This window comes from Psammomys obesus, unplaced genomic scaffold (genome assembly GCF_907164565.1).
Source record: "Psammomys obesus unplaced genomic scaffold, mPsaObe1.curated_primary_1811, whole genome shotgun sequence".
Taxonomy (NCBI): domain Eukaryota; kingdom Metazoa; phylum Chordata; class Mammalia; order Rodentia; family Muridae; genus Psammomys; species Psammomys obesus.
The window spans coordinates 914,403-921,171 of record NW_026586589.1 but is presented as its reverse complement, the minus strand read 5'-3'; the positions used below and the strand labels follow the sequence as shown (position 1 = coordinate 921,171).

Sequence of the window (6,769 nt, the reverse complement as noted above, 5' to 3'; positions counted from 1 at the left end):
CACCAATGAACAAAAGTAGCCACTGAGCTGACACACAGTGGAACTGGTGGATGTGCGGCTGATGTAACTGGCTCTGCCTGGACCAGCTCACCTTGGTTTTTAGTAAAATTTTAAATTTCTGAGCTAGGGAGATAGTTCCCAAAAGTGCTTTCATGCAAGTGTGAGGACCAGTGTTCAGGTGCCCAGAACCCATGTAAAGCTGGACATGGTATTCCCAGCACTCTAGGACACAGTAGGTCCCTCTGCAACCCCAGCACTCTATAGGCACAGTAGAACCATCTACAATCCCATAACTTTATGAACACAGTAGGACCATCTGCATTCCCAGCACTCTAGGACACAGTAGGTCCCTCTGCAACCCCAGCACTCTATGGCAAGCTGAGAGGTGGAAACAGAACCCAGAGAAGCCTGTGAGCTGGCTAGCCTGGCTCAGCAGTGAGTGGCTAACAAACCCTGACTTAAAGGAAGTAGAAGCTAAGGCCCAACATCCTGGGCTGTCTTCTGGTCTCCACACATGTGCACGGCACAAGGCACACATATCCCTGCATTCATGTACATGAACGTGCATGCGTACACACATATCATTGACTCACGCAAAATTCTGAAAGTTCTTAATTTCTGTATCACACATGCTAAAGAGAAAAAAAAAAACCCGAGGTCTAAATTACCTACTCTAACAGGCTTAGATTTTAGGGGTAGAAATTGATGGGTTTGGGCCAATGCATGTGTCTTCCCCATCCCAGACCAGATGCAGGACTTCCCATCCCCCGGGAACTCCCTCACACCCCTTCCCAGCCAACCCCTCCCTGCCCAACCACCGTGTCCTTCAGGCAACCACTCTGCTGGCCTGGTTTGCCGTTTGGGGTCTTTCCTGTCTCCACCCATGCTATTGACGTGTCTGCTTCTCACCTGATAACGGTGGCTTTCAAATGGGATCCCTCCATCTGCCGCTGCTCCCCGCTCATCCGGAGCAGATCCCTAGTGATGGACAGAGCCGTTTGTTTTCCGATTCTCCTGTTGACAGCCACGCGTGTTTCTAGTCTTTGGCAGCGATGCCCAGAGCCACTGTGAACATTCTTGTTCGCGTCTTCTTGGACATATGTTTCCATTTATTTTGGGTAAATATGTGGGAGTGAGAAGCCTGGATCATAGGGTAGGGACGTGTTTAACGTCGGCAGAAGCTGCCAAACTGTCTTCCCGGGGAAGGCAGACAATCTGGCCAACTGATTTCAACAGCCCATCTCATCAGCCAGAACAAGCCACCAACTGCCCTCCTTCCCAGGGACTGCACAGCGAGCCTCTGCAGTGGCTTCAGGAAACAGGCAGGGGCTGGCCAGAAGCAGAGGATGAAAGGTGGACAGATGCCCACGTGATTTGTGGGCCAGCAACTGCCCAGCTCTCCCTGCAGACCCCAGAGCCTGTAGGCAGAGATTCTGAGGTGTCCCAAATGTCTTTATGAGAGCTGGAGTGCAGAGTGGGACAGAGGGTGGGGAAAGGTCGCTAGTAACTGCTGAAGGAGCCAACAGAAAGACCCATCCCCGTTCCTGAACACCAATGGCTTGGAGGTGGAGTGGGGCCACCGTTGACTTAATTTAACCTTTCTGATGGCTAACTCCCTGGAGCTAGAAGTGACAGGTTTGGGTTTGGGTTTGGGTTTGTTTGTTTTATGGTCGTACCTCTATCCCAAGGCTCTCCATCTGAACTTTCAGCCCTTCCTCTACAGCCAGTGCAGGTTCAGTGTCAACCACAGTTTCCCTGGTTAAAGTTTTAGAAAACTGTATTTAATGCAGTTTATTACAGATTATAGGAGCCACTTTTCACTCAAAGCACCAACTCTTCACCTGGGCTCACGAATGGGCAACCAGAGGCAAAAACTTGGCTTCTCACACAGGGGCTTGTTGTTCAGTTACTAGAACGCCCGCCTAGCAGGCACAAAAACCCTGAATTCAGCCCCCAGCACGGCAGAAACAGAGAGGGGTGGCACGTGCCTGTACTCTTGGCCTACAACCACAGCACTGAGAAGGAGGAAGGCAGAAGACCAGAAGTTCTCCATCATTGTCAGCTACAAAACCCTCCTAAGATAGCAGAGGTCCCTGCTAAAAAATAAACCAAACAAGGAGATGAATCCATAGGGAGGGATGCTTGCTGCAAAGCCTGATGACCTGGGTCCATATAGTAGAGGGAGGAAAAAGTGGACTAGAGGTTGTCTTCTGGCCTCAAGGTGTACACTATAACATGCGTGTCACACACACACACACACACACACAGGCACCACCCAGTCTCATAGCCATCTACCCTCAGTTGCCTTTTCACCAGAAATGGTGCCCACTCCAGGGACACTGAATGATTAAGCAGGATGCATACAGGCTCTGGTTTGGGTCCCAGCTTTACCTCCCTCCACTTCTGTGGTGCCTGGACCCCATCTCTCCAAGTCTTAGTTCCCTCATCTTTAAAACCAAGGGGGCTAGTATCCACGTGGTGGAGCTGGTGCTTGGCTCTCTTGTGCTTGTGCTTGTGCCGTGGCTGGAGTTGTTAGAATACTCATTATTAGCTTTGCTCTCGTGCAGACTGGTTATCGCTGCCCTATGGGAAGTCGTCAAGGGGAAGAATCCGGAGCAGAAGCGACAATCTGACTGTAGGTAGATGTGTGAGCTGAGCCGTGCTGCTTACTCTTCTGCCCCTGGAAAGGGAGGAAAGGGCTAGCAAGGACCAGCTCCTCCAAGCAGCCGGGCACACGAGCATGTAGGCGAAAGAGGGGTATCTGCACCCACAGACGGTCAGGGTTTAGCTGTGGAAAACAAGGCCACCGCAGCAGGCTACAAGGTCTGCTTTACCTTTCAGGTGTTTGTTTTTATTCGTGCAAGGTTCAAGGCAGGTGTCCATGTAAGTCTGTCAAGCTTTGCGCCTCCAAAGGTCATAACGGGGCTGGTGACCCTCAGCACAGCCAGCGTCTCTGTAGGTCCCTCAGGGGTGACGAAACTGCTTGTTACAAGGCAATGGTCAATTATCACAACCCTTATCAATGTCCATAAGTCCCCAGTTTATAATACCTTAAGTGACCCCAGCACCACGTCAGGACATGAGCCAGAAACCAAGATATCCACCAGGGGGCGCCCTTCTGGCCAGCCTTACCTGACTCAGTCTCTAAGATTCGGCAGTCTTCTGGAAGGCAGACCAAATGGCCACCGGTCAGATACCCATTCCCTTCCCCTCTGTGGATTTTATCAAAGCCTCTGCAGGCTAAACAAATTCTGTTTCTGCTCCTGCTTGCACCGACCCTCCTGAGGTACCCAAAGCCAGCCAGCTTCCTGGAAATCATGGGGGTATAGAGGGTTTGTTTGTTTGTTTGTTTGTTTTTCAAGTCAGGGTTTCTCTGTGTAGCCTTGGCTGTCCTGGACTCGATTTGTAGACTGGGCTGGCCTTGAACTCAGATTCTCCTGCCTCTGCCTCCCTGAGTGCTAGGATTACAGGCAAGTGCTACCGTAGCACTCACCTGGGTATAGAGTTTTTACATCCTCTTCACCATCCAGAATCTATGTATGTGGTTCTGAGCAGCTCGCCTGGGAGGAAGGCTGTCGGGCAGGCACTACTCTCTGTAGTGAAATGGAACAAAGGAAGGAAGGCAGCGGCAGCAGTGTTGGACAACCAGAACTGATGACATCCGGCACAGCTTGAGCGGTGACAGAGTCTGTCCTCACGAGGTCCCCCTGGCCACGACCTGTGAGAGAACCCTCATGGATATTGCTCGTTCCCAACCAAGCCAGCGAACATTTATTTTTTTTCCCCCAGGAACCTGTTATGGGCAAGCCAGGGCAGGGCCACTTCTTCCCCGAGCTTCTGCGAGGGTGAGACGGCCTTGGTACTCCCAATGAGGCAGCCTGTAACTGCTTAGTTGAAGCTCAAGTCATCTCTGTCTCTTTGAGGCCCTTGGGGTCTCTCTACATCAAAATTCAAGAGAGCTCGCGCACTACACTGTGAGAGCGATGAGATAAAGATTTCTCCGCTGCTTTCTGTAGCTGGACTCTACATAAACTTTGTTGTGTGTGTGTGTGGGGTGTGTGTGTGTGTGTGTGTGTGTGTGTGTGTGTGTGTAAGAGAGGCAGGGGAGGAAGAATGTGTAAATGCTGTGCACTTGCCTTGTGGGTCACATGGATGCCAGGGGCTGACATCAGGATGCCTACGTCGATTACCTCGCCGCTGTATCTTTTGAAGCAGAATCTCTTGTTCAACATGGAGCGCACCATGTTTAAGCTAAGCTGGCCGGCCAGCGAGACATGGAGTTATAGGTGCACATTGCCGCGTTCCACTTTTGGGTAGATTCTGTAGATCCAAACTCAAGTCCTCATGCTTGCACGGCACTTGTCCCACTGATCCAACCCTCTAGACCCTTTCTGTCCTTAATGTAACCCTCCTGGTAACCCCAGGAGTCAGGCAGGCTTGCCTCTGCTTTATAGATGGGATAATGAAATGGAAGCCCCAGACATAAAGAATCTAAGGCAGGACTGGGGTCCAGAGGGTCTCCGCCCCAAAGGGCAGACTCTTACTGCTGCCACAAGCTAAGAGATGCATGGTCCTGGACCCCTTCTTCGGACTGGGGGCCCCTCGGCTACCCTTCCGTGCTTTATGGGAGCATCTTTAGAAAGAGGATGTGAGGTAGGAGGACCAGCCATCCCCCGGTCTCTCCCTGTGCCCTTCACCCAGCAGCCCTCGCCCTTCATCATGGATCCACAAGCAAACACCACAAAACAGTTGAACCTGTGAGCAGATGCAGATTTATTTTGGCACAGAAGTAGCATCCTGAACCCTAACCCCTCATCCCATATACCCTAAAACAGCCCTGATAGCTCTGACAGTCACAAGCTTGTCCTGAGGGCTGGACCGGACCCAGAGTAAAGCAATGACCTCCAAACCAAGGCGTAGGGCCTGACACTCCTGAGTAACCTTCACCCACCCCCCTCATTCCCTAGAATCCAGGAAAACCCAACCAGAAGCAAAGTCCTGCCCACACTGGCCAGCACAGGAACATCTGCAGGCTCCTCTCAGTAGAAAAGCCATTCCAACCAAGTAACCGAGCCCCAGCCGTGCCGGGACGCTGGAGGAGAAGGTGCCCATAGACTGAGAAGAAAAGGAAGATGACCTCCAATATCCACGTCAAAGGCTGCTCTGGGAGGAGGTCTGGCTTCCAGGCCCAAATCCAAGAGCCCAAAGAAATGGAGTCTAGAGTATCAGCAGCTTCCTCCGACTCAGCTTGGATGCCATTGCTTCATCTTCCCTAAACTTGAGGGGCCTAGAAACCCTTTGCACCCTCCCGGGAATAGGGACCCACTAGTCCTGGGCTGCCAAACTGCTCCCAAGCCCGAGGGCCCAGACTCAGTGTGGTGCAAACTTCTTTAAGTGAGTGCATGCAAGCAAACTGTCTGCCAAGCACGATTCATTACTGCAAAGGCTGCACCCTTTGAAGCCCGGACTTCCTCCCGTCTTCTTGCATGATGTTTGTCTCCTGCCTCTGCTAGAGAACCTGCACCAGGGATGTGGCCCCTTTTGACTTCCACAGGCTTCTGGGCCATGCTCCCCTGATTCCACAGTGGCCTCGGTGGGGGACAGGGATAAGCCAATTCGTAGCTGTAGCTCTCAGGGCCAGGGCTCCTACAAAATGACCCAGGGCACAGCAGTGATCTAAAATGAACCCCAGGCTCAGGCTCGGGCACACTCAAAATCAGGGGCCATCACTAACATGCCTTGCCTTCTTTCATAGCACCCAATCCCAGACCCCTGTAGGTGGCTTCCCAGCCAAAGGCTCAGATGCTCAGGTCTCCCCTGCTACTGGTCCTAGGGGATGCCAACTGGACTGGTGGGAGGATACAGACTATTACATGCTGGTATACTCAACTGGCTTCTCCATTTCCTACACTGCCCTCCCCCCGCCTAGAACCCTGTGAACTCTGGAGCATCATGGGCTGGGAAGGACTGCACTACCCAAGAGTCTTCACCCCTTCACTACCCAAGGGACTTCTGCACCCCTCGATTTCCTGGGTGGCCTTCAGCCATCGGCCAGAGGACTGGGTTGGGGATAGGGTGGGAGGAAGAGGGAGAGATATGTATCTTGCTTAGGTGACATCTCTCAAAACACACAAAAGCCCAGGGGAGGGAGACAGGGCAAGGTGAGACAGGACCGAGGTCAGGTACAGGAAAAGGTCAAGGGGCTCAGGAGACCAGGGCTCTTCCCTCAGGACATCCTTTGCCCTGGAGGGTGCCTAGACATTCTCTTCCTCTGGCACCCCAGCACCCAGCATGGGCTCACAGGAGGCCTCCTTAAACGTCCATGGAGTGGATGTGAGCAAGGCTTCAGGTCCACAGTACAGTCCCCCTGGGACACCTGCTTGGCATTGAAGAAAGGCAGGTCCTGGCATCCTCAGTGGAACTGGCTCTGAAGGGAGACAACACTAGTCAGCAGAGGGAGTTGGTGACCAAGGCTGAGCCACCAGCGGGGTAGGGACCAGGCCTCTGTTTTGCAAGGGAACCAGAGGCAGGCCCTTGAGCCTCCCTCCTGTTGGCTGTTGGCCCACTGGAGCCTATCCCTTCCCTGCTGTCTTCTGGGTCAGTCCTATTCTCTGGACCCCAAAGTCATCAGTGCCAGAAGAAAGGGCTCTCAGGTGTCCAGTGACACAGAGACCCTCCATAGCTCAGCATTAGAGCCCAGAGCTATAGCCATGAGGCTAACACCAACGCCAGCTAATTCCACCGTGACAGAAGGAGGACCTCCTCCCTC

General features: G+C 52.7%; 1 protein-coding gene across 1 annotated transcript in view; it reads right to left on the bottom strand.

Annotated features, from left to right (window-relative positions):
* Positions 1-4,763: 4,763 nt before the first annotated feature.
* Jph2 (junctophilin 2) overlaps positions 4,764-6,769 on the bottom strand; it is a 55,431-nt gene continuing 53,425 nt past the window's right edge. The window contains exon 6 of the mRNA XM_055602181.1: positions 4,764-6,427. The gene's annotated coding sequence lies outside the window, so the exon portion shown is untranslated. The remainder of the gene's footprint in view (positions 6,428-6,769) is intronic.